The 27,778-nt window shown below is 44.5% G+C and overlaps 1 long non-coding RNA gene across 1 annotated transcript in view; it reads right to left on the bottom strand.

Annotated features, from left to right (window-relative positions):
• LOC119976320 overlaps window positions 1-19,768 on the bottom strand; it is a 167,730-nt gene extending 147,962 nt beyond the window's left edge. The window contains exon 1 of the long non-coding RNA XR_005462910.1: window positions 18,685-19,768. This is a non-coding gene — a long non-coding RNA (uncharacterized LOC119976320). The remainder of the gene's footprint in view (window positions 1-18,684) is intronic.
• Between the last annotated feature and the right edge of the window lie 8,010 nt (window positions 19,769-27,778).

Here is a 27,778-nt window from a genome sequence, read left to right as displayed (position 1 = left end):
GGGCTTTCCGCAACCGTATTCATAACTGTGATATTCACATTTTCACACATATCCCTAAACTCATCATTAGCAGATTCTCCCCCATTGTCCTTAAAGAATTTTGCTGGTGGGCCCATTCCTGTCCCTATCCATTTTTCCACGATTTGATCCAGAATTACTCTCTTTTCTTTACTTCGTACAATCGTTGATTGACTCAATCTGGTTGATAAATCTACACAATGCAAAATGAATGCATTATTGGCTTTATCCCAGATCTTAAGGTCCATGGCCACGATGTTGTTAAAATCCCTGGCCAAAGGTAGGGTTACTATCGGTTGTGCTGGTGTCCTTCTGTACTTCCTCCAAACTTCACAACGATCACTAACCTATTCTATTAGCTTAGTATAGTCTTCATCCCTTACCCCTGCATCCTTTGATAAATGTTTCAGCCTTCGAGGAGACGGATGCGCAAATTGCCTTCACAGTTTTAATACAAGCTTTTTATCAGCTAAAGTCCCATTTTCAACTGCCATTAACACATGCTCAACAATTGTACTTGAAATATTATTTGTCAGTAATGGAATGCAATACTGTCCCGACTGTGTAAATTGCAAGTCCATCGTCTTTCCAAAAACTGTTGCCTTATCCTGTTCCATATCCAGTTTCATGTGTGCTTTCTTCATCGATGGTCTGCTCAGAAGCAAAGGTATCTCACTTGATTCAACATCCGTGCTAATGAAATGATTCACTCCGGCAATATTGCAAGGGATCACCACTCTTTTCAGTGACTTCAGAGTATTATCATCCCCAAACCTGGAACTTGTGGAACTTCCAAATCCCTTAACTTTCTTACGATTTTCAGCATTCAAGGAGTCAAGGTAACATTTTAACCAGTCAATTCGACACGGTAGATGTGCAGCCACTGTCCAATACAGCACAATTGAAGGATTCTGCAACCAAAACCCTAATTACCGGCGTAAAACTGCTTGTTAATAGGACAAAGCCTTCTTTTTGGTCACTATCTTTTTCCTCTTCTGACTCTTCTGTGTCATGTGTAGCTTCAAACAGTCTATTATAACGTGTTGGACAGTTGAAAGCATAATGGTATTGAGAGTCACATCGAAAGCATTGATTTATCATGCCGCATGCATTTCTGTGGTTCATCTTCCTATTGTAGGTTCTAACTGGGTTTCTGTCTTCATAATTTCCGGGTCCCGATCTCCTTCTATAAAGTCTTGGAACCTCTTTGTAGCCGTACGATTTCGCCATCCTGTTAGATGTATACCTTCCATATTCTGCTTTATTGCAGACTGACCTATTTGGGTCAGCAGAGCCATCGGAATCGAATGTTTCCCCAGAAACCTTTTTTTAAGCTTCTGTCATCTGATTGAATAAGGTATCCTTATCCGCAAACTGAACTCCTGTCAAAACCAGGAGCCTATCCATGTTGCTCACTCTCACACAGTCAAGTAATTTAAAGAGTAACACAGACTGTGGAAATTCCAGGTTGTGTTTCTGCAGCCTTTTATATAGCCTGCTAAATTCCATTACAAAGTCTTCCATGGAGAATTTCTCTATTTTCCGGAACCTATCAAAATCCGGCCATGCTTCATAGGCACTTAACAAGTCATCCATTGTATAAATCTTATCCATATAACATAATAGAGTCTCCAGACCTTCTTCTGAGTCTAACTCATCCAATTCCAGCTCAGAAAACACTTTGCTTCGGATTTTACTGTCATAAGGTAGAGAAAGTGCCAATACTTTACCTTGTTTTCTCTTTCCTAAGGCCATATAACTACTGCATTTCTCCATTGGTTGTATGATCTCCTTTCTGAAAATAAGGAGGGGGAGGGGGGGGGGGGGGGGGGGAATAGTCATATCCAGCCATCTTTATCCTAGGTTCAGCCATATTTTTTTTTTTTTTCTCACTCACTCCTTGGTTTGATCTGGAAAAGTTGTATCTTTCAACCCTTCACATTTGCACAGCAACCATCCTCTGCTACCATTTGTTAGACGTTTAGCTGCTGTTGTATAAAGGGTCAAATGTGATGCTCCTTTTCCACAAACACCTTTAATTTACTTCAACAGACTCTGCACAAAACTCTAACATCACATCACCTGACACAAAATCCACCTGAAGCCCCTTTACATATCAGTGTCAATTATTGGACACTTAACATAAATGAGACAACTAATTGGAATGTCGCTTAACCCATTACTTAACAACACTGTTATTCACTGTTGTTGGGTCAAAGTCCTGGAACACCCATCCCAAAAACACAGGGTGTGATTCTCCCAACGGGAGACTGAGTGCCGACGGCGGAGTGTTTCACTCCGGCGTCAGAGGCCGCTCCTCGCCCCCTATTCTCTCCCCTCCCCGGGGGGCTAGGAGCGGCGGCGCGTGACTCCCGAGCTCCCAGCCTTGACGCTTGCGTCAAAGCGGCGCGCCGAAGTGACGTCAGCCGCACATGCACAGGTTGGCCGGCTCCAACCCGCGCATGCGCAGTTGCTGTCTTCCCCTCCGCTGCCCCGCAAGACATGACGGCTTGATCTTGCGGGGCAGCGGAGGGAAAAGAGTGCGTTGTTTACAGACGCCGGCCCGATGATCGGTGGGCATCGATCGCGGGCCAGACATCTGCTGAGCACGCCCGTGGTGCTCGATCCTCCCTCCGCCCCCCACAGGCCCCACACTCACCTGTCGCACGCTATTCACGCTGGCAGCGACCAGGTGTGGTTGGCGCAGGCGTGAACCGGTCGGGTTCGGCAGGCCGCTCGGCCCATTCGGGCCGGAGAATCGCCGGTCGCCGTGAGAAACGGCAAGCGCCGATTCTCCGAGCGGCCTGTCGAAAAACGCGACACGCCATATTTGGGGGGGGGGGGGGAGAATCGCGGGGGATGCCAAGGTGGCGTGGTGTGATTCTCCCACCCGGCATGGGGTGCGGAGAATCGTGCCCACTACGTGTACATACATTGCAGCAACCGAAGTGGTTCAAGAAGGCATGGCTCACTATCACCTTCTCAAGATCAATTAGGGAGGAGCAATAAACACTGGCTTGCCCAGCGATGTCCAATCAATGAAAACAAAAAAAGTTTTTTAAAAGAAAATTATTTCCGCAACCTTCTACACACTTTGGGATGTTTGATATAAATCTAAATATTTTGATGGTGCTGGTTACGAGTTTGCAGAATTTGTCATAAAGGGCGGAATCTTGTGGAGCTGTTGGGAGTCTTGCCTGCTGGCTGGAGAGTCTGTGAGAGACGCGTGCTGTCTCTTTTCTTGAAGGCTCACCAATCCACATACCAATCAGACAGTGGTGAGGGCAGTGGTGGCTGCTCTCGTACTCAGTAGTGCCACTGGGGAGAACACGGTTGCTGCTGGAAGGACGGGCACCAGAGTCCTGGGACTTTGGTGGCAGGGGGCTGTGGTGATCAGTACTAAGGGCAGGGGGCTAGCTCTAGGCTGGCCCTGCCTTCCTCATGTTAAATCCATCAATCAGGCACTGAATACCACTTTGATTGATGGCGGGGTTTCGATACACCACCATCCTGCCCAATCAAACTCTCTTCCCCCCTCCAAGCTCAGAACCAGTGAGAGCAGAAGATTCTGCCCATAGGTACAAAGTGGACTGACCTTGATAAAGGTTGCAGTCTGCCACATTTGAACTCTTGCAGCACTGCAATCGTCAGATGCCCGGAAACAACTTTCACTTTTTTTTCTCAGGATTGTCGCTTTATTGCTAATGTTTTGCTGGATGCTCATTAACCTGCAGGCTCAACCAATTTCTTGGGATTGAGATCAAAATTGTAAGCCCTGCTCCTTGCCAACAGTAAAACCCAACACCCCATGAACGACTCAAGGTAACACTTGTACGACAATAAAGGTCATTCGTCAGATTCATTATATTCTGAGCTGCATCCCATTGGTACCGTGAAAAGTGTCACAAGCTGCTATATGCTCCCAGGCTCCTCTGATTGCACCAAATGACCAGTTGTTTTTATTTTCACTTACCTTGGTGAGGGTATAAGTGAGGGGAGGCTACTCAAACATGAGGCGCAATTCTGCACCCCTACATTGCAATGAGAGCCTTGTGGCCACATTGCAGACAACTACAAGGTTAGGAAGTCAGAAGGTTGGAGACATGAGCGCCAACAAGAATAATTGCCTTTGTGACCAGAGGTCCAGCACTTAAAAGGTGGAATGGCACTCACACTACTCACTGAGCTTCGAAATTGTGCACTGTTGAGAGTCAGATGCGCGCAAGGCGGACAGGGTTGCACACAATGGATAAGATCTAGTGACCCCATTCACAGCGGGAACAACACCCGTTATGGCCGTTAAATCTTGCGAGAGGATCAAATGGGATTTGCCTCAGTGAAAGCTCAGGTGGCACTGCCAAGTGGATATGCCAAGTGGGCTATGCCAAGGGGTCACATGAAAAGGCAGTACTAAGGGGGCTCTGTCAGGGGTTAACCCTCCTCCATACGGAGGGTTCTTCTTATTTGCAGGCTACTCCATGGGACGGGGGCGCGAGTGGAGTCATCCCCGGAGAGAACTTCATGTAAGGAGTGAAAGCCATACCTTGTGTATTGAAATGGCCGTCCATACATTTCCATAAGTGACTTTTCTAAATCAGAGAGCAAGATGCCACCAGGAAAGGATGCCACCAGCTCACTGAGTTCACATTTCTCTAATGCTGGTATAATCGGGGTGGTACTTCTGCATGAGTTCATACCTAGTTTTTCTCTCGTTTTGTTTGGTCTTGGAGGAAACTTTTGCTTTTGCAAACAGCTCTTCAATTGCTGGAGGCTCGCTCTGGCCTTGGCCAGGGTCTGCATGCTCGCGGCCATTGAACACAGGGAGTGGACCACCTCTGTCTGGGACTGCGGCACATCATACTGTGACTATGCCACCACCTTCTGGGTATGTGCCACATCAGTCAGTGAGTGTGCCATCTCCCTCTGAGACTGGGCCACCTCCATCTGGGCCTGCGCCATGTAGGCCAGCTCCTGGACAATGCCGCCGACGTTCTCAGTCATGGACCGCTGTGACTGGGCCATGCTCAGGGGCCCCACTGCGTAAAGGGCTGGAAATTCCAGCAAATGTTTCAGATCTGCAATACTTCATTAAAACTGTGAAAAGTTAGAGATGAAATAGGTTTTGAGCAAGAGGTGAGTAGGAACAGGGCAAAAAGATCTGTGATAGGGTGATAAGCAGGAGATATTTCAGGGCGAAAGGGAATACTAATGGTGCAAGAAAAGAAACAGAAGATGTGCTTGAGCAAGTGTGCTGCTGGCCATCACATAACTTTTCTACTTTTCTAAATGTTGGCATTCAGAGAGATTTGTGTGCAAGGAAAAGAAAAAAAAAACATGCAGGCAGAACAAGTAATTACAAAAGCAGAAGTGGCATGTTGACATTTATTGCAATGACACTGAAGCACAAGAATGGGGAATTCTTGCTGGATATTGTACAAGGGTTCTTGAGACCACACGAGAAGTGTTGTGTGCAGTTTAATCTCCATATTTAAGGAAGGATTTAGTTGCATTGGAGGCAAATACAGCAAAAGTTCACTAGATTGATTTCTGAGATGACAGGGTTGTCCTATAATGAGAGACTCACTAAATTGGGCCTACCTGAAGCCTAGAAGAATGACAGGTGGTCTCATTGAAACCTGCAAGATTCTGAACTTCACAGTGTAGATGTTGAAATGTTGTTTCCCCTGGGTGGGAATTCAAAGTACAGGGGCATAATCTCATTGGCACACCATGGGCATGGTAGCACAGTGGTTAGCACTGTTTTTTCACAGCACCAGGGTCTCAGGTTCGATTCCCAGCTTGATCACTGTCTGTGCGGAGTCTGCATGTTCTCCCCGTACCTGCGTGGGTTTCCTCCGGGTGCTCTGGTTTCCTCCCACAAGTCCAGAAAGATGTGCTGTTCGGTAATTTGGACATTCTGAATTCTCCCTCTGTGGACCTGAAGAGTTGCTGGAATGTGGCAACTAGGGGCTTTTCATAGTAGCTTCATTGCAATGTAATGTAAGCCTACTTGTGACAATAAAGATTGTTATTATTATTACTATTATTATTATAAGCTTCCAATAATCTTTTCTGATATCTCCTTATCTTGTCTTCGTGTCCACTTATTTTCTTCATTCAAGGTATATAAGTACTGTCATGTGAATGTCCCTTTACAAAAAGTGTGCTTTATCAAATGGCTGCAGTGACCCAAGCCAGGAATTGAACCTGGCGCAGTGAAAAAGCAGCTGATAATCCTGCTCTGCCACACTCTACAGTGATGCAGCAAAATCACTGGCATTTATATTTTAATTATCTCTTTTTTAAAAATACAACAATATAGTATAAGTCTCCTTTTGTTTAGCTGTGTATATGTTACCTTCAGTTTAATAAGCCTTCAGACTTAGCAGCACATCTCATCCAATGTCAGACTAATGATAACATTCCATGCCTGACCTTCCCCGCATTCTATTTCCACAGCAACATTAAGATTATATTTAGCAAACAGAAAATAACCAAAAGGCCCCATAAGCTGTATGTAAAAAATATCCATCAGCAGATATTAACATTAAATATGTACAAAATCACCTGGCAAAGAATACTTGAGAAATTTAACTTCCTATGGGTCTATAAAAGAAGGACCAAACCATCAATACACGCAACAGGATATTTATGGATATAAAGGAAACTGGTTAATCAAAATTTCACTAAGGATCTAAAATATTAAATGGTTTAAATCTGGATTTATCACTTCAAATTATATCTAATAAGGTATTTGACATTTCAGCAGCGTAGCAAGGAAGGAAAGAGGTGGGGTAGCTCTGTTAGTAAAGGATGAGATCAGTACAGTTGTGATAAACAATCTTAGCTCAGAACATCAAGGCGTAAGCTACGATTCAGAGACCTAAATTGGGCTCCGTGACAGACTCCGGGCCAATCGCGAATCACCCGATTTGTTCTGCCCGACGTGATCTGGATCACGCCCTCGCTGGGCAAGATCCATGTCTGCATATTTAATTGAGCTTAGTGGAAGTGTGGTGGAGGCACGGGCCGATCGCGAATCACCCTATTCGCTCTGCCCGACGTGAGATGGCTCACACCCTCGCTGAGCAAGATCTATGTCTGCATATTTAATTGAGCTTAGTGGAAGTGTGGGGGAGGCAGGTCCAATCAAAGCATTTAAGAGGGCATTAGATGACTACGTGAATTGAAAGAATGTGCAGGGATATGGAGGGAAAAGCAGGGGAATGGGACTACGTCATGATGCTCGTTTGGAGAGCCAGTGTAGACATGATAGACCAAATGGCCTCCTTCTGCGAGGTAGCAATTCTATGATTCTGCATATGAATCCGCCTTAGTCACTGCATTCAGTTTTGCATAATGTACACACAGTCTTTGTGTTCCATCCTGTTTCGCTACCAGCACAATAGGTGAACTCGACTCGCTTGACTCCATTCTATGATGCCATTCTGGAGAATAAATTCAATTTATTTTTGCGGCTCTTAGGCTGTTCTCTGAGGGTGACAGCAAACTAGTTCTTTTACAGTAACTTCATTGAAGCCTACTTGTGACAATAAGTGATTATTATTATTATTACATACAAAAACCATTCCAATAATAGTAGAAACTGAGATCCAAAACAGGGGAGGAACTTAAAATAATCACTATCACTAGAGAAAACGTACTAGAAGAAAGGCAGATGAGTCCTCTGGACTTGTATCCTGGAATCCTCCTTTGGAAAGGTTCCTACAGACTGGAAAACCACAAATATAACACCATGCTGCACAAAGCAGGGATACATAAAGTAGGAAACTATAGGCCAGTTCCCTTAGATTTATAATTGTGAAAATGCTGGAATCCATTATTAAGGAAGTAAAAGCAGTACATAAAAGAAATCATAACGCAATCAAGCAGAGTCAGCATGGTTTTATGAAAGAGAAATTATATTTGTATGGTAAATTAATTGGAATTGTATAGAATGGAACTGTTCCCTTCAGAAGACGGGTTTAGCTCCGAGTTATTTAGCCAAGACCTGTTCAGAACGGTTTAACAAGAGCTGTTAAGTGTGTCAAGGTGTTCTGATGTGTTAAGTCTAATTTTTTGATTCTTTGTTTTATATAAATGTGCCACTTCAATATAAGGTCATCACAACTGGTCTGAGAAGTTCTGTCCTCATTTCCGAAAACCACCTCATATTGCACAAATTTAAAATCTGTTTCGGCAGCTGTTTCAATTTCCCCTTTGGGATTTGGGTAGCTTAGCACTTACCATCAGGCATGTGATAATACTAAGAAAATAAGAGTTCATATCATTGAGGGTAATATATTATCAATAGAGGGTAACAAACAGGAAACAGAGTGATGGCTATGGGTTATATCCTGGTTGGCAAATGACAACTAATGGGATCAATGCTGGAGCCTGAACTATTTACAATCTATATGAATGACTTGGCTAGATGTATTGTAGTCAAATTCTGTTTGATGCAAAATAGGTAAGAAAGTAAGATGTGAGGAGGACCCAAACAGCCAGGAAAGAGATATAGATACAGATTAAGTGAACAGATTAAAATTTAACAAACATTATTTCAATGGAAAGAGACTACAGAATGCTGTGGTACTTAACAATCTGGATGTCTGGGTATCCTCGTACATGAATCACAAAAGGAAAACAAATGAAATTTAGGTCTTTATTGAAAGGGCGATGAGGTGTATAGGTAGTGACGCCTTGCTACAACTGTAGTGAGTGTTGGTGAGACCACACCGTGAGTCCTGCATACGGTTTTGGATTCCTTATTTTGTTTTAAAATAAATTTAGTGTACCCAATTCATTTTTCCAATTAAGGGGCAATTTAGCATGGCCTAATCACCTACCCTGCACATCTTTTGGGTTGTGGGGGCAAAACCCATGCAAACACAGGAAGAATGTGCAAACTCCAAACAGACAGTGATCCAGAGCCAGGATCGAACCCGGGACCTCGGCGCTGTGAGGCTGCAATACTACCACTGCGCCACCGTGCTGCTCTCTGGCCTCCTTATTTAAGGATGGATATAATTGCTTTGGAAGCAGATCAGAGAAGGTTCACAAGTTTGATTCCTGCAATGAAGTGGGTAACTTATGAAGAAATGTTGAGTAGGTTGGTTGTAGTCACCTGGTTTGGCCACTTCCCGATTCCAAAATGGAGGTCCGCTAAGAATGCAGGGAAATTCAGTCAGGCACAGGGAAACAAGCAGGTACAAGGTTTCCTATGTATTAGGACTTGCAGAAACCCAGACAGAACTGAAACCAGCAACTATCTGCATTTTAATGAGCGATCCCCGGGAACAATTGGAAACATCAAGAGTAATCGAGACTAAACCAGACTCCCCGGCGCCAGTGGGAGCCAGGACAAAGGAAGGCCAACGGACACCTAGGAACCGTCCAGCGATCAGGGAACAGCTCCAGTACTGGAGAAATCGATCCAAGTGATTGGAACTTAGTCCAATCACTTAGAACCAAGTCCGGGGTCCGCCCAAAAGGGCGTGAAACCCCTGGGGACTATAAAGTAGAGTCCCCAAGTTCAGTTTGTCCTTCTTGGCAGGGTCTCTCAGCAGCTCGAAACAACTCTTGACCGTGACTCTCAACAACGAGAGACCTGACTAGCAGCTGCACCAACCAAGTAAGTCTCCAGTCAAGGCACGTTACGAGATAGGCGCTCCTAGCTACTAGTCCATATCAGCTTGAAGCCTACAGCCTCAGAATCGAACGAAAGGCCATTGTTCCCCTGACCTGGTGGGCCTTTCCAAAGCTAAATATAGGCCTTTTAGTGTTAGAGATAGTCTAGTAAGTAGTGTTTTATGCATGAGTAGCGATTGACTGTGTATATAATAAATGTGTTTTGATTTGAAACTTACTAACTGGTGTATTGCGTTACTGATCAGCACTTGAACTTGAACCTCGTGGTGGTATCATAAAGATACCTGGCGACTCTAGAGCAAGGTGATTAAACAGAGCAATTAAGTAAAGCACAACGAGCAACATGGTCCTGTGCTCATTGGAGCTCAGAAGAATGAGAGAATGATCTTAGAAGCATATAAGATTCTGAGAGGGCTTGGCAGGGTAGTTGATGAGAGGACGTTTCCTCCTCTAGAATCTGAAACTAGGGAGGGACAGTTTCAGAATAGGAGGTTTCCCATTTAAGATGGGAGATGGGGAGAATTTACTTCTCTCGGAGGGGCATTAATCTTTGAAATTCTCTACCACAGAGAGCAGTGATACTGGGTCATTGAATATATTTGTGACTGAGTTAGACAAATTTTAGATCTACAAGGGAGTCAAAGACTATGAGGAGCAAGTGGAGTTTAGGCGGCGTTCAGATCTGATCAACCATCATCTTATTGAATCGCTGGGCAGACGCGACAGGCCAAATCGCCTCCTACTGCTCCAATTTCTTATGTTCTTATGTAAGGTGGAATCAGAGGACATACATGGATATTAATTGAAGTAAATTGAAAACAGACATCAGGAAAAGTTTATTTCCATTTAAGAATGACACCGATTGACACTAACCTAGGAAGACAGGTAATGGAGGGATAAAATTTTGGGATTATTCTAAATATAGATTCTGTCATGAAAGGCTGGGTTGATGATGTGTACATTAACTTTTCTCAATCTGGACTTCCCCTATATTTTTATATTCTGTCAGTTTTGAAGTCATTGCTACCTCATTCAGATCATTGTTACTATATCAGCTTTTCGATATAACTGCAAAGCAACACATGCTTGCACCAAATACCTGCTATGGCTGACTTTTTCAGGATCCAAAGTTATTTTGATTGCATTTACTCACAAGTATGTTTAACTTGGTGTAAAAATGGTGTAAAAAGTGAAAACTAACGACAGGTATTGCACCGGAGATACCAGCCAGGTTCTGAAGGGAGGCAAAGAGACCCCCAAGTTTTCAGTTTCAATGGAATAAAACAAGATTAACTTGCATTCATACTGTACTAGTCCTTTCACATAGTAAAATGTCCTAGACATTTCACATGGACTAAATTTGATGTAAGATATTAGGGCAGGGGAAGTAGGTTTTAAGGGCTGTTTTAAAGGAGGAAAGTGAGGAAGAGATATATTTGAGAATTGCATGGCTGAAGGAGATTACAGCGATCAGGAGGACAAGGCCTGGTACAAGCATTACGCATGCACCTGACCAGCTGTTCGTGTTTGTGACAACCTAAGCCACTGACAGTCAGAGGAGTACGCAAGGCCAGATCGTTGCTTAGACCCAGGCTCATGACATTTTTCTGGAGGGATTCAGTGCTGGAACTTCAGCATGAGGTACGGGAAGATGTGACAAAGATTCAAGAGGATATGTGACCCTGGTTCAGACTGTGAAGGAGTCCATGCAAGCTATGTATGCTGCAATCTCCCTCTTTCTCCAAGCCTGGCCCCACTGACTGAAAGATTGGCAACTTTGAAAGCAAGACATCACCTGCTCCATGAGTTCAGTGCAACAGTGGCAAGATAAGAGTTGGGCAAAGCAGCTAAAAGTTCTCCCAGTCATCTCAGGGCATCAGTGGGGTACATGTGTGCCTTGTGAGGGAAGTTGAGTGGCTGCCTACCACATGGGTCTCCTCTCAGAGTGTGCCTACTTCGAAAAGTAGCGGCTCATTCTTCTGTCAGTGACTCCAGCCGCTGTGACAAAGGAGCTCCTTTACCTATGCAAGAGACACTCAGCATGCTGGAGCTCTCGTGGTCTCAGAGGATGGCCATCAGGCCATGGGGCAGTAAAATCAGAGGCCTGTATCCACCACAGCTGATAACAAAGAGGTGGCATCACGTCGGAACTCTCTCGTAAATAATTAAGAAATCACATTAAATGCACTTGGGCTTGACCATGAATAGATAGTTACTGTTTGTGTCTGTTATCTTGGTAATAAAGTTGTGATTTGTTTTCTCAGTTTTTCCATCCATTACTGACAGCTGTCTGGAAGAACAGAAGTACCATTGTTTGCCTGAAGGGCTGTTTGGAAGGGATCATAACATTTGTGGTCATGTTTTAGACCATCCAAAAGCACCAGATGTCACTGGGCATAGGAGCGTGGGCTTGCAACCAAGGTAAATGACAACAGTGGAGTGTGAAGGTGCCCTTTATATGGATGGAAATATGATGTGGGAAGTATCCTCTGAATTGTGTATCTCTTTGTACTTCCCGAGCTTCCCTTATGTCTATGCCATGCCTTCCATGCGGCCTCTGTTTTTCAGGACTGGTTATCAGCTTCCTCAACATTTTCTTCATCTAAGGATACCTCATGATTCTCCAAGTCTCAGCGGCCAGGGCCTTCCCCCTTGGCAATGGCAGTTTGTTTTTTAGGGGCTGTTTAGCACAGGGCTAAATCGCTGGCTTTGAAAGCTGACCAAGCAGGCCAGCAGCACGGTTCGATTCCCACAACAGCCTCCCCAAACAGGCGACTAGGGGCTTTTCACAGTAACTTTATTTGAAGCCTACTCGTGACAATAAGCGATTTTTATGTTTTCATATTTTTCATTGTGTAAGGTCCAGCCCAGAAAATATTTGTCAATTGCCACTTTAATTGCCTCAATTGACATTTTTCCCCCAAAACCGCACACTGTTCCGATTACACTTGACATCCACCCTTTGCAATGGACCGTCTATGGTGACATTGACATTCATTTTCAATGCTAGTGATTTTACTGGCCCTCTCCCCCAACACCTCCTCCCAAGCAGTCTTCAAAAGGGTTGTAAAATCCTGGCTGATGTTTCCAATGTGCAAGAGGATCAGAAGTTGCTCACCCCCAGCCCCTAATGGCTACTAATCCTAATGAATGTAAAACCATGATGTGGATTGGAAAGTTTATTGATATACATTCCACGTTCATGGCAGGAGTGCTGGAGCAGAAAGTTTTGGCTGAAAAGTCATTTGTGGCTTGTTTATTTTAATATTTAAAATAGCCCAGAGTAAATTATGTTTGAGTTCAAAGACAGAGTCACAATATATTCCAACAGGGTGCAAAATCATCAAAAGAAGTGTCAAATTTCTCCATTTTCAAATTGGGGTGAGGCAGCCCTTTGGATACACATCTTGCAACTTTCATGCTCGTATCCCCCCTTCGAAAAATTCTGAATCTGTCAATACAAAAATAGCATTCTTCTCCATCCAGTTTTTTTTCCCCCTGCAATTCCTAATTATCAGTATGTTATTACAAAGTCAAGATCCTTTGAACTATGAGCATTGCATGTTTTCACATAAGATTAAGCCCTGTGGGATTTATTTTCCATCGGAAAGAAGATTGCTCAAGTGGTGATGGCAACATGAATTAGTAGTCTTGGCTTTAGGCTCATCTCGAGTTGCTAGTTACTACTTGAATTGTCATATTTCTGGGGAACTGTCATTTTCATCTCGCACTGTTTGTCAGATTGAGTTAGTTTTCTGGTGTTGCATATTGGAAAACCTGACACAAACAATGGTCAAATAAAATAGCTGAAATAGGAGGAGAATGTCTAGGTGATGACAATCATACTGTAATGTTTAGAATGATTATCATAGAATTTGCAGTGCAGAAGGAGGCCATTCGGTTACTGGGTTATCCCCATAACCCAGTAACCCCACCCAACATGAAGGGCAATTTTGGACACTAAGGGCAATTTATCATGGCCAATCCACCTAACCTGCACATCTTTGGACTGTGGGAGGAAACCAGAGCACCCGGAGGAAACCCACGCACACACGGGGAGGATGTGCAGACTCCACACAGACAGTGACCCAAGCTGGAATCGAACCTGGGACCCTGGAGCTGTGAAGCAATTGTGCTATCCACAAGGCTACCGTGCTGCCCTAATTATGGCAAGGACAATAAACAGTCTGGAGTAAGAATAATTAACTGGGGGAATGCCGACTTCAGTGGGGTAAGAACAGGCCTGTGCCGAATAAGTTGGAACCAAAGTTTGACAGGAAAAAACAGTAGCTGTAAAATCGGCTGCCATTAAAGAAGCGAGAGTTTGGGCACAGTCAACGTATATTCCCACCAAAGGGAAAGGTAGTGTTAGCAAATCAAGAGCTTCCTGGATGACAAAAGAGATAGAAATTAAGGTGAAAATAAAAAGTGTGCTTATGACAGATGTCAGGTAGGGAAAGCAATTGAGAACCTGGCTGAATATAGAAGGTTCAGAGGGGAGGTGAGAAAGAAAATAAGAAAAGCAAAGAGGGAGCATGAAAAGAGACTGGCAGCCAACATAAAAGGGAATCCCAAAGTCTTCTGTAGGCAGACAAATAGTGGGAGGGTGAAACAAGGAGAGATAGGGATGATTAGGGACCAAGAAGTGCATTTATGCATGGAATCAGGCGTGGTGAATGAATACTGCCTCTGTCTTTACAAAGGAAGAACATGCTACCCAGACATGTGAACGAGGAGGTAATTCAAACACTAGAAAGGTTTTTAATTCATAGGAAGGGAAATATTGGATAGACTGTCTGTATTTAAGGTGAATAAGGAAGTGAGGGTGGCACCAGAAGAAAGGAGAATTGCAAAGGTTACATCCTTGTTCAAAAAAAGTGTAAATCGGGCAGCATGGTGGCGCAGTGGTTAGCAATGCTGTCTCATGGGGCCGAGGTCCCAGGTTAGATCCCGGGCGCGATTCTCCACTCCCCACGCTGGGTGCGAGAATCGCGGGAGGGCCGGGCGGCTCATTTCACGCCCCACTGGCGCCCCCCGTGAGCCGGCCAACCTGCGCATGCGCGGCTGATGTCAGATAGGCGCCGCTTTCGTGTCATTCTCGGCACGCCGCCTTGACTCAAGATACATTCCAAAGAAAATGAAAAAATTCCAAAAAGAGTGCCCACCATCCGTAGTTACTTAACATGTTAGACATAGTATCAAATTTAAAGAAAAAGCTTATAATTGGGAAGGTTAGAAGATTGACAAGAGTATTAAAAAAAGCAAATGAGGACAAAAGATTAATAATAATGGAAACATTAGAGAACAAGAGAAAGCTATGTTAAATATTTAGACAGATAGCAAGAATTTCTACAAATAGTTAAAATAGAAATATTTTAAAATGAGCGTTGTACCTGTGGAAAGTGAGTCGGTGGAATTAATCATTTAAAATAATGCGATGGAAGAGCAATTGAACAGGTATTTTGAATTGGTCTTCGCTATGGAGGATAACGGTAACATCCCAGAAATAGCTGCAAATCAGGAAATGGGAGGGAGGAATTCAGGGGAAATACAATCACCAGGGACGTTGTTTACAGAAAATTGTTGGAGCTGCGGGCTGAAAAATAACCAGGGCCGGGATTCTCCCCTACCCGGCCGGGCATGGGGTACCGGCTTGTTGGAGTGGCGTGAACCACTCCAGCGTCGGGCCGCCCCAAAGGTGCTTAAGTCTCCGCACCTTTAGAGGCAAAGCCCTCATATTGAGGGGCTTGGCCCACGCCGGAGTGGTTCCCACTATGCTGGCTGGCGTGAACGGCCTTTGGCGCTACGCCAGCCGGGGCCGAAAGGACTTCGCCAGCTGGCGTAAGTCCGCGGATGCGCTGGAGCGTCAGCGGCTGCTGACGTCATCCCGGCGCATGCGCAGGGGAGGGGGCCACAGCACAGGCCCGCCCGCCGATTGGTGGGCCCCGATCGCAGGCCAGGCCACCGTGGAGGCACCCCCCGGGGTCAGATCGCCCCCCCCCCCCCCCATGACCCTGGCGCCCGCCCGTAAGGTAGGTGGTTTGATCGATTCCGGCGGGAGAGGGTTGACAGCGGTGGGACTTCGGCCCATCACGGGCCGGAGAATCACCACGGGGGCCCGCTGACCGACGCGGCATGATTCCCGCCCCCGCCGAATCTCTGGTGGCGGAGAATTCGGGACACGGCATGGCCGGGATTGACGCCGGCCCCGGGCAATTCTCCTACCCGGCGGGGGTTCGGTGAATACCGCCCCAGGTCCTGATGGACTGCATCCGAGGATCTTAAAAGAAGTGGCTAGTGAGATAGTTGATGCATTGGTTTTAATTTTCCAAAATTCACTAGATTTAAGGAAGGCCTCATTATGTTGTAAAAAAGCAATCAAAAAGGGACAGAGACAGAAAATAGGAAACTACAGGCCAGTTAGCTTAAAATCTTTCACAGGAAAAATATCAGAAGCTATTATTAGATAAGTTACACAGGCACTTAGAAAAATTTAAGGCAATCAAGGCAAGTTCTTTGATGAAGTAACATGTGTTGTTGATAAAGTGCAATCGGTGGATGTACTGTTGACGGGCAACAACCCTCGTGCCCCAAAGGAGGATACAGTATTCCACGGTCAGCTACGACAACTTTGATGTGAAAACCTTCAACTCTACTTGTAGCTGTCATAACTGCATAGCACCAGATGCTGCACTTTTGCAAGTGCAGGATGTGTCTTCATTCAGTCGCAAACATACGAGGCAGTGACGGTCAAAAATTACTTTGATGGCCGCAGGAGGAGTGACGGGCAAGGAGTCCATAAAGTTCAGGGCAGTAATTACTTCAACTGCCGTGGTGGCCTTTGCTGACTTGATCTGCAAGGAAAGGTGGCTGAATACATCAGCAGCCCAATCTGGGTCCCAGGGCCGTGCTCAAAAGAGTATTCGTACACAGCCACTAACAAAGCCCAGTGCTTAATCCTCGCAGATGCTACAGGCAGAATCATCTTGTCTTCATGGAAGAGGCTTGTAATTGGTGACAATAAAAAAAGTAGCGGCCAGAAAGGTATTGATGAGACCGCTTGACGCCAAAGATGACCACCAGACCTTTTTTTTCAATCTGGGCCTATTTTCTAGCGTCTGGGAGGCAAAAGTGATCAGATGGTCACAACCGTCGCTCATCCGGTGGGACAGCACTCCCCCAATGCCATATGGGGAAGCATTGCACGTGACATATCACAGTTTAGAGGAGTCAAAATATGTCAGCATCTCCAAAGAGGACAACAACCGCTTCACCTTTGTAAATGCCGCATCTTGGGCCTTGCCCAAACCCAAAGCTGGCACTTCTTCAAGAGCCTAGGACAACAAGGATGGTAATCAAATTTGCAATAAATCACCCATAGTAATTAACCAGCCCAAAGACAGAGCAAAGTTCTGTGGCGTCTCGGGGAGCGGGGGCCAACTTGATTGCTTGTACCTTCTCAGCGACTGGTTGTAAGCCATCTCGGTCCACCCGATATCCCAAATGGTCCACCTCCTTCACGTGAAACACACACCTCGTGCAGCACAGGTGGATTCCATATTCGGAAAACTGCTTCAATATCGCCTCGAGGTACTGCAAATATTCCTGCTCTGTGGCCCATGTGAGCAACACATCATCCAAGTAGATGGCAACCTGCAGCAAACCATGCAGGATGTTCTCCATGTTGCACTGGAAGACTGCACATGCTGAGGATACTCCGAGTAGGAGCTGGATGTACTCAAAGAGTCCCTTGTGTGTATTAATCGGCATGTACTTCTGGGAGGATTCATCGAGCTCCAGCTGTAAACATGCTTTGCTCATGTACAACTTTGTGAATGTACAGCCACCGACTAATGCTGTCTATAAGTCTTCAATGCCTGGTAAAGGTCTAAGCGGGAAGCTGTGTTCACCATTAACTTATAATCTTTGCAAAGGCGGACAATCTTATCTGGTTTCATTACGGGGACCACTGGTGCCACCCAATCAGTAAAACGCACTGGCCGAATGATAGCTGCCCAAATTTTCTAAACACCAAAGTTTTGTCTCAATCTTCTCCACGATAGTGTAGGGATTGGGCGGGCACAGAAATATCGGGGTTGGGCGTCCAGGTCTACCTGCACTATGGCCACGACGCCTTTAATGATGCCCAACCCAGGCTGGAAAACCTCTAGGAATTAGCTCAGAACTGTACAGAGGCTGCCTGACACAACTTGGAGGATATGCTGCCAATCCAGCTACAGCTGGTGCAGCCAATCGCAGCCCAACAGGCTAAGGCTGTTTTCCTGCACAACAATGAGGGGAAGACGAACTAACTGGTGCCCATGAACACTGAAGTAAGAGTAACCTTGTGATATTTAGCCGTTCCCCTATGTAAATTGCCGATCGAGCTGCCATGTCAGCCAAAGACAAAGTGTGCACTCCCTATCTGACAAGGTCAAAAGTGCTCTGCACCACGGCAGTTATGGCCGCTCCCATATCCAGCTCTATTTGGAGTTTATGGCCATTTACTTCTACTGGAACACTAATAGGGGTCACATGGGGCGCAGCCAAACAGTTCAGCTGCATTTCAGCCTCATCTTCTGCCTCTTCTGGGTCATCCAGATGAAAAGCCCGGCTCCGAGGCAGACACCTATCTCGACCAGGGCGTCAGGAGCGCTGGCATTCCTGCCGTCTGTGGGGACGCCTAGACCAGTGTCCGGACACATGGTCCGGAATAGCCTTTCGGGTACAACACACATCTTGGCAGCCGGCTTTTTGCCCAGAACCCAGAGACATAACAGTGTTTGGTCCTGGTCAGGGGGGAAACACGCGAGGGGCGACTCTCTAAAACGGTCACCTCCACACTCTGTATCACTTGGACACCGCGTTCCACACTTTCTTGGGACAGGGAGATTTGTAGCGCCTGCTGAAAAGTCAGGGAACCTTCGCCAAAAAGCTTTTCCTGAGTCTCCATGTTATTCATACCGCAGATTAAACGATCACAGAGCACATTGAACGAAACAGCTCCATACTCACAAAACTCGGCTATCTTCCGTAGCCAAGACATGAACTTGGTGATGGACTGAACGGTGGACATCTCCTCCATATCAAACCAATATCTTTGAATGTTTATCGACGGGGCCGAGTTGAAATATTGCACCACAACTGTCACGAGCTGGTCGAATGTTTACGTATTCAGCTTCGCTGGGAACATGAGACTCCGGATAACCCTGAATGTATGCAGTTCACAGGCCGGCAACATTATGACCGTTTGCTGCTTGTTCTCCATGATATTGTTGGCTCAACAGAAATAACACATTCATTCAGCGTATCGGTTCCAGTCTTCAACACCACCATCAAATGCATCCAACTACCGAATAGAGGCATGGCGAATCAAAAATCCAAACCTGGGTCCAGAAAATTAGGGAGGTGGTTCAGGTGGGTAGGTTGCAGTGTCGACAGCAAACCAGTTTAGTCCTCGTTGCCAGTTCAATAATGAGACGGGGAGTTCACACCGAGTGGCATAGGAAACAAGGTTTATTTACAAGAGCGGTATGTGCACTACCAGATTAATCCGTACCTGGTTCTCCTCTGGTTGGTGCCTTACTGGTCAACTTTATATACAGTGATTAACGAGATACCCCACCACGCGGGGGGAGCAGGTACACCGCAAGGAGCACGGGGAAGACAAGCATTCCCATCCTGTAGGTCCCGTGTGGGATATTACAGAGACACAAACTATGTACAAATTTCATAGATGGAGAGGTTTTCATGCCATCTTATGTCAGAACCTTAAGACTTAAAACCCTGTACTGGAAAATAAACCATAAATATTTAAATTAAAGCAATGATTCAAAAATGGCAAACCCTGAGAAGCTTTGAGAGCTTAATCAGAGTGAGTAAGCCAATAAGTTCAGAAACAGACTATCTTCAAACTCAAAAATCTCTTGGAAGTTCACTCAGTATAATAGCATACAAATTCCTATGTTGAGAGTCTGCAGTTGAATGCCCTTTTAAATAATGCTTCCACAGTCAGTCAGGCACTGCCTGAAGCCAATCCTTTGATCCTGCCCAGCAGGTTGGCCGCAAGATGAGAGCTGCATCCCATCGGGATCCTGATTCTAACAAAGGGCCCCTTTTGGATGCTTCTGCTGGGCTACTGAAAAAAAAACCCAAGTTAAAACAGTGGCCAGTGGGATTGCATTAGGAACAAGGCAGGAAGCTGAATCAATCAATTTAATTTGCCCTTCCACCAGGTTCTGCTGAGCAGGGTGGATTAAACTTGATCCCTTAATCTTTACAGGAAAATATCTATTGCTTCATTAATCCTGTGCGAATCAACAAACAATGTCTACTACCGGTGCTGCAACTACATCTGTTAAAAACATGCATGAAATAAAATGAAACAAAGTTAAATAAATGGCAACATTTGCAAAGTATTGATGCACAAGCACAATGAGATCAAAGAATACAATTTAACAGTTAATTAGCATGGCTTAATGTGTATGAAGTTAATTACAGATGGCACTCTGCTATGGTGCAAAAATAATGGAACTTGAGACACCAAAAGGTAAGAAAAGAGTAATCAACCGGCATGTGAAAAATTGTCAGAGGGTTGAGAATAAGTAAAGAGAAATACAATTTATTTCCCTAAATGTTTCAGTATCACAGTTTTGATGAATCCCAAGGCAATCATTTTTCTTTCAAGGTATTTGGAAATGTCACTGACTGAGATTTCTCCAGCAAGTGAATACTACAGTAATTCAAGTTGATGCTCATTAAAATGATTCATAATATAGTGAAATATTTTTGCAGGTACATACATTTAACAGCAAAGATCATTTGAATAGCCAATCAGCCCTGAAATTCTGCCGAGATATTAATATGTAAATGTTTTTCATACATTTGTATGAAATTCCTCTCGACAATTTGAGGGCATTTTGAATGGTTAACAGTTCCATGTCCAAAAAGAAGAACGAAGAACACTATTTTAAATGTTCATTGGTTAGTATCACACAGAGTATTTTCCAGATTCACAATTTAAGGATTGATCATCAGTCTGTTTTGTCCATGTTTTGAATGCATCTTCTACGGCATCAAGTCCTGCAAGTGGGATTCAAACAGAGCTTCTGGCTTTATGGCAAGGAATAGAGCCAGAGTTGAAAATCATTACAAGATGCGAGCAATTTGCACCACTCTGCTGGCAGTCTCGCACAATCCTTGGAAAACAAAGATAGTTTTAAGGGAATTAGATTTGTATTGAACTATAGAAATAAGGTATATTATTAAATGTGTTTAATTTAATGTTTCTGTGCCTGGAAGAGTAAAACCTATCATTGGATTCATACTGGACAAAGTGTTTGTATGCGTGGGGGTTGTTTAAGTTAAATAAATGGCAATATTTTCAAAGTATTGATGCACAAGCATAATAATAATCGCTTATTGTCACAAGTAGGTTTCAATGAAGTTACTGTGCAATGTCCCTAGTCGCCATATTCTGGCGCCTGTTCGGGGAGGCCGGTACAGGAATTGAACCCGCGCTGCTGGCATTGTTTTGCATTACAAACCAGCCCCTGAGATTAAATGAGATCAAAGAATATATGTTTATTTGATGAACAAAGTTGGGCAGCACGGTAGCACAGTGGTTAGCATAGTTGCTTCACAGCTCCAGGGTCCCAGTTCGATTCCCGGCTTGGTTCACTGTGTGCGGAGTCTGCACGTCCTCCCCGTGTCTGCATGGGTTTCCTCCCGCAATCCAAAGATGTGCAGGTTAGGTGGATTGGTCATGCTAAATTTCCCTGAGGGTCCAAAAACATTAGAGGGGGTTCCCGGGTTACGGGATAAGTTGGAGGTGTGGGCATAAATGGGGTGCTCTTTCCAAGGGCCGGTGCAGACTCAATGGGCTGAATGGCCTCCTTCTGCACTGTAAATTCCATGATAATTCTGATAATCTATATAAGTTTCAAAAAGCAAAGAGAGACCGGTTATCTAATGAGAAGATGGAATTGCTGACATAACAGTAAAATTATAGATGTATTTTTCAAGCCAAACCCCTAATGTCAGGGGCCAAAGTGACATTTGTTGTGTTGAGCAGATTACAACACTTTTGAGTTTTGAATCTGAAAGCAGAACTGGACATAGTTGAGAGACAGATATTTGGATGTAAGTTGGCAACACTCGTGTTCAAGGTCACAAAAATCAGCCACATAGACAGGAATGTTTGGCAGCAATGATAGAAGATCCTGCCAAGTTCCTAGCACCATAGTTTGTCACAGAGCTCAGTGTGACACAGGTTCAGTTGAAGGACAAAACACCAAACAAAAATAAAGATAAGTTTACAACCAGTGCATTTTCAACATATTAATGACATTAGCTTCATGGTATTGCTGGTTCCATCTGTGTTTGCACAGGCATTGTGCCAAATGCCAGAAGACAACCCATTAGGTAAATAAACACAAAGCATATAAAGTGTGCCTATTAATCATATTTACTTGCTTTGGATTTCACAATGCACATTATTAAGTAAAAATATGAATATTTAATATCATGAGACATGCATACCCACAAACTGAGAAATTAGTCTTCAATAATCAATGACATAGAGTGGGGTGATTTGAACCCTACTTACCTGGTGGAAACTGAATGGGTGTGCAGTAACATTGCTTACTTCACTTAGCCACCCTTAGCCAGCAGGGGTTTACCTGATGTGACTTTAACCAACTATACAAGGGGGTAGAGGTCATGTTTCAGCTATACCAAGCCTCGTTAGCCACACATGATGCACTGTGAGTAATCTACCTTTGGAAGGATAGCTTGGAGAGAGTGCAGAGAATTACACAACAATAAACACTTTCAATAAATGTACATTTTAATGCAGTTATTCATCATTGGGATCTGTTCTTTAAAGGTATGTTGACAACCTTGTGTATTTGCTCAAATGCAATGCAGTGAAATATATTGCAAAATATCCTGTCAACCTGTGCTATCATCTTTTCTACTGTGATTAAAATCGCTGAATTGGTTAAAATCATGGTTAAAAGTATTGCATTGTGGGCGGTACGCTCGCACAATAGTTAGCACTGTTGCTTCACAGTGCTAAGGTCCCAGGTTCGATTCCCAGCTTGGGTCACAGGCTGTGCAGAGTCTGCATGTTCTCCCCATGTTTGCATGGATTTCCACCGGGTGCTCCGGTTTCTCCCACAAGTCCCAAAAGACGTGCCGTTAAGTGCTGTTAGGACATTCTGAATTCTCCCTCGGTGTACCCGAACAGGCGCCCAAGTGTGGTGATTAGGGGATTTTCGCAGTAATTTCATTGCATTGTTCATGTAAGCCTACCTGTGACATGAATAAAACATTATTATTATTAGACATCCCCTGTGAGTGAACTGCAGCAGAATTTCCATAGGGGGCTGCTGTGAAGTTGTTACTGTGAAGTTCCCATACTTGCAGCTGGGCTGCACAAACCAAATGAACAGGGGACAAGGGAATGGGAACTTTAATGAGTCACAAGAAGGTAGTCATAACAGCCTAGGTCTGCAGGTGTGAAAGTTTGGATGGTGTAACTATGTCGGTGTGCTTCATTAGTAATGGAATATTATAATTGCACAGGCATTTAGAGGCTGTACATGGTTGACTATATTCAACTGACATCAATTAAGTAATTAGAATTATTAGCTGTAATTGGATATAAATGACTTCAGAACAAATGTATACTTGTGATTGGTGTACGCAAATTATTTGCACGATAACCAAAGACTGTTGCAGTGTATTGCTCATGGATTCCCATGGGGATTTTGTGGATACGGCTCCTCTGCATGCCTGAATAAACTGGTGACAAAGGTATCCTGTCTGCCTGTGATCTTTGTGTTGAGGAACAAAACTGATCTGGCTGGATAGCCGCTAATTCTGTAACAAAATGGCGACAAGCTTGGGATCTGTCCTGGCTAGTTGTGAAGGCAGGACTACGGTTTGGTGAATATTGCCTTTCTAAAAGGCCCTTCTTGTTGACTTTCTTATTTGCCCTTTCTTTATTTTTTCTGTTATCATTTTGATCCATGGGTGCTTCGTGGACATATACCTTTAAGTCAAGCAGGGGACAAAAGAAACTCAAAAGTGAAAAAAAGAGAATACTGTGCTAACTTTTGAAAAGCAGAACTCAAACCTTTCTGTGCCTGAGAGATCGGTGAGACTCTGTTCGATTGGTTGGCTGGTGATCATTGAATTGGTTAAAAGGCCGTATTCTGCCTGGTAACAGGTTATGATTGGATCCTCCCTGTGTAGAATGATTTTCAGAGATCCTGGGGAACAACAGCTGGTGTCCTGGATGCTCAGAGGAAAGAAGCTGCTCTCTCTTTCCCTCGTATTTTCTCCAGGAAAATTGCCCAGCTGTACACAGATTCTGCATGAATCGACAGTAAAAACCTCTGACTGAAAGCCTAAATTGAAGGAAGATGTGCTGTAAGACAACCATCAGAAACAAAGACTTTTATTCCTTTTACTTATTATTTACTTCACCCTTCTGTGTTTTTCTGTCTTGTGTGTATGGGTATGTGCACATGTACGTGTGTCTATATAGAGGGTAGGATGTGTTTCAAGGGGCGGGGGGGGGGGGGGGGTTAGGACTTGGATAATAGTTAACCTGTTGTATTTGCTGCATAGTTAATTATAGTTATTGTTATTAATGAAGTTGATTGTGTTTAATTTACAAAACCTGGCGATTGTAGTTATTGGGTCTTTCTCCACCGCCGCCCGGGAAGACGTGGCGGCTTGATCTTGCCGGCGGTGGAGGGGAAAGAGTGCGTCCGTTTTGGATGCAGGCCCAATGATCGGTGGGCACCGATCGCGGGCCTGTCCCCTCCGGAGCACAGTCGCGGTGCTCCCGTCCAAATCGGTCCCCCAGATGCCACAAACGGGCATCTGGCGCCCGTTTCACAAATGCAGCGACCAGGTGTGGTTGCTGCCGTGGTGAAACGGGCGTGAAGGGCCGGACGCTCGGCCCATCGGGCTCGGAGAATCGGCATTCGCCGTGAAAAACGGCGAGCGGCGATTTTTCCTGGGGGGGGAGAATCACGGGGGCGCCAGGGGGGACGTAAAAAATGTCGGGAGGCCCTCCCACGATTCTCCCACGCCACGTGGGGAGTGGAGAATTCCGCCCGTGCTGTTAGGTAATTTGGACATTCTGAATTCTCCCTCTGTGCACCCAAACAGGCGCTGGAATGTGGCAACTAGGGGCGTTTCACAGCAACTTCATTACAACTTAATATAAGCCTACTTGTGACAATAACGATTATTATTAAAATGTAAAAACAGGAGTGGATTCCAACAGACACCCCACTGTACAAAGCAGAGGCAAATATTATGACAGGAGTTACCCATCCCTAACAAAAATGAATTAAATGAATTGTGAAGTCTCTCTGTGTCTCAGAGTCACTCATAGAAACAATTAAAGATGCTTAAAGTGAATAGGAAATAGCTGTGATAATCGCCTCAGTTAATGTTAAACGTAACTAATTAGTTTCTGTCTAAAAGAAATTCGGACTGCTTTAGAATTCGCAAGATTGGGTTTGAGTTTGAAATTAAGCTGTTCAAGTCGCCAAGGTCAGAGAGATAAGCCTGGCAGGGATTCAATTTGAAATTCAACAAAACATACGAGTTAAAAAAATGAACTGTTAAGATTTCTTTCAAACTTGGTGAAGTAATTAACATCGGAAATTGAAAAGGTTTAACAGAGAAAAAGGGCGGACAAAAGAGATGAAATTTGGGTGAAGTTGAGGAATATAACGAAGAGTTTAATAAAGTAAGTTTAAAATTGCTTTTTTGTGTGTCTAGAGACAATTTATTTGAAATTATGTAAAGTGACACAATTGGGTGGCAAGTTTCTCCACCCACATCCCGCCACTTTGATTCTGTAGAAACCCTTTGATGTGTTTTAAAATTGCTTGGAAATCTGTGTGTTTGTGATTATGTATGTGTCTATGCTAATTTATCTTTGTGGATTTTTGGAAACACAAAGGCCAGTTAAATGTGGAAATTGTCAGCATTGTCTGCAGGAATTTGGAATAGGTGTTTGAGTGAGAATGCTTTTGAGATTTTGAATCCACAAAGTCCAGGTGAAGCCTATAAAATCACACATTGGACCTTGGCTTAAAAGGAACAAAAAAGTTATCCTGGAGAAGAATGTAAAATCTTGTTAAGCAAGGGATTATGAGCTTGCTGTGCTCTGTCTCTTCAAGAAGCGAGAGCTTTGAGAGAATTCTGACAATTAACTATTTGAAATTACGAGCTGTGAGAATCTGTGTGTTTTGTTTGTTTTATGTGGCTGTTCATAGATTTGTTTTATTATCTTTCTGGGGAATTAACCTTCTTTTGAGTTTTTAATGACAGGTATTTTGGACGTTTAAAATCAGAACCTCACGAACGCTTATGTAATTCATTTTGTTTATTGATGTTTTAAAGCACCATGCTTTGTTTCCCTGATTAGGTGTGAATGATATTTGCATGTTGTATGTTTCAAGTTTTAATGTTTTTCTGTCCGATATGCAATTTTGTGATAGTAGTTTAAGTGATTAAAGTCAAAAGCTAACAAAAGGACAGTGCAATTCATGAAGTTTATTTTTCAGGTTATGAACCTGGAATCATGATTACTAGCCAGAATCATGATTCCAGGATATTTTGATTCGAGGATATTTTGATGAACAAGCTGGAATTTTAATCCAAATGCAAATTCACGCATGTGAGCGTGAGCTAGTTTTTATTTGAGAGGGTTGATTAGAATTTGGGATATTTGTAATGATAATGACCCAATCCAGTGTTGGATTGATCTTGGATTAAATCTTGTCAGGTTCAAAAAGTTATTCCTGATACAACTGACACAATTAAAAAGGAAGACTGAGATTGGATACTGAAAAATATGTGAGATTAAAATTAAAAGATGGTGATGTAATGACGTTGATTTGAGAAATTGTGCTCCACCCTTTTCAAACTGACAGAGAATTAACTCTTGTCTGTAAAAGGCTGAATATGCTTTTATATTTTTTACAGTAATTGGGAATTACAAAATTTTAAGTTTCTGAATTGTCAGATATATTGGGCAGGATTCTCCGACCCCCCTAGCCGGGGGGGGGGGGGGGGGGGGGGGGGGGGCATGAATCCCGCCCCCGGTGGCTGCCAAATTCTCCAGTGACGGAGACTTGGCGGGGGCGGGAATCACACTGCGCCGGTCATTGGCCGCTAGCAGCGCCCCCCCCCCCCCGGCGATTCACAGGATCGCGATGGGCCGAGTGGCCGCCTGCTTTTGGCCGATCCCGCCGGCGTAAATTAGAGTAGGTCCTTACCAGAGGGACCTGGCTGTGCGAGTGGCCTCCGGGGTTCTCGGGGGGCGCGGGGGGATCAGGCCCCAGGGGTTGCATGCACGGTGGCCTGGCCTGTGATCGGGGCCCACCTATCCGGGGGTTGGCCTGTGCCATGGACAACGTGGAGAAGACCCCCCCTGCGTCTGTGCTGGAATGATGCCAGCACACGCTGGCGTTCCCGCGCATGCGCCAACTCGTGCCGGCCGGCAGAATCCATTCGGCACTGGTTGGTGTGGCGCCAAGTCCCTTCCCCGCCGGCCGGCGCGGCGCATTCCACACCGGCGCCGGCCTAGCCCCTGTAGGTGCGGCCCGACGCCGGAGTGGTTCATGCCACTCCTCGGCGCCAGGACCCCACCGCCCTGCAGGGTAGGGGTGAATCCCGCCCATTCAATTGAATTCATCAATCTTTCCCCAAGCAGAATGTATCTTTTGTGCTTTGCTTTGCAGGTAACTGCAAGTGGAACAAGTTTTGCAGTAGCTTCAAGAATTGGAGAATTTATTTATAGAATTTCAATATTGCAACAATAGCTGGTCCGATTCAAAATCTATAGAAAAGAGGGCGTGTATCTAGTTTAGAACATAGAATATATAGCGCAGAAGGAGGCCATTCGGCCCATCAAGTCTGCACCGACCCACTTTCAGCCCTCACTTCTGCCCTACCCTCTAACCCAATAACCCCTCCTAACCTTTTTTGGACACTGAGGGCAATTTATCATGGCCAATCCACCTAACCTGCACATTTTTAGACTGTGGGAGGAAACCGGAGCACCCAGAGGAAA

Source organism: Scyliorhinus canicula, chromosome 13 (genome assembly GCF_902713615.1).
Source record: "Scyliorhinus canicula chromosome 13, sScyCan1.1, whole genome shotgun sequence".
Taxonomy (NCBI): Eukaryota; Metazoa; Chordata; class Chondrichthyes; order Carcharhiniformes; family Scyliorhinidae; genus Scyliorhinus; species Scyliorhinus canicula.
This window is presented reverse-complemented; position numbering and strand designations above follow the sequence as displayed.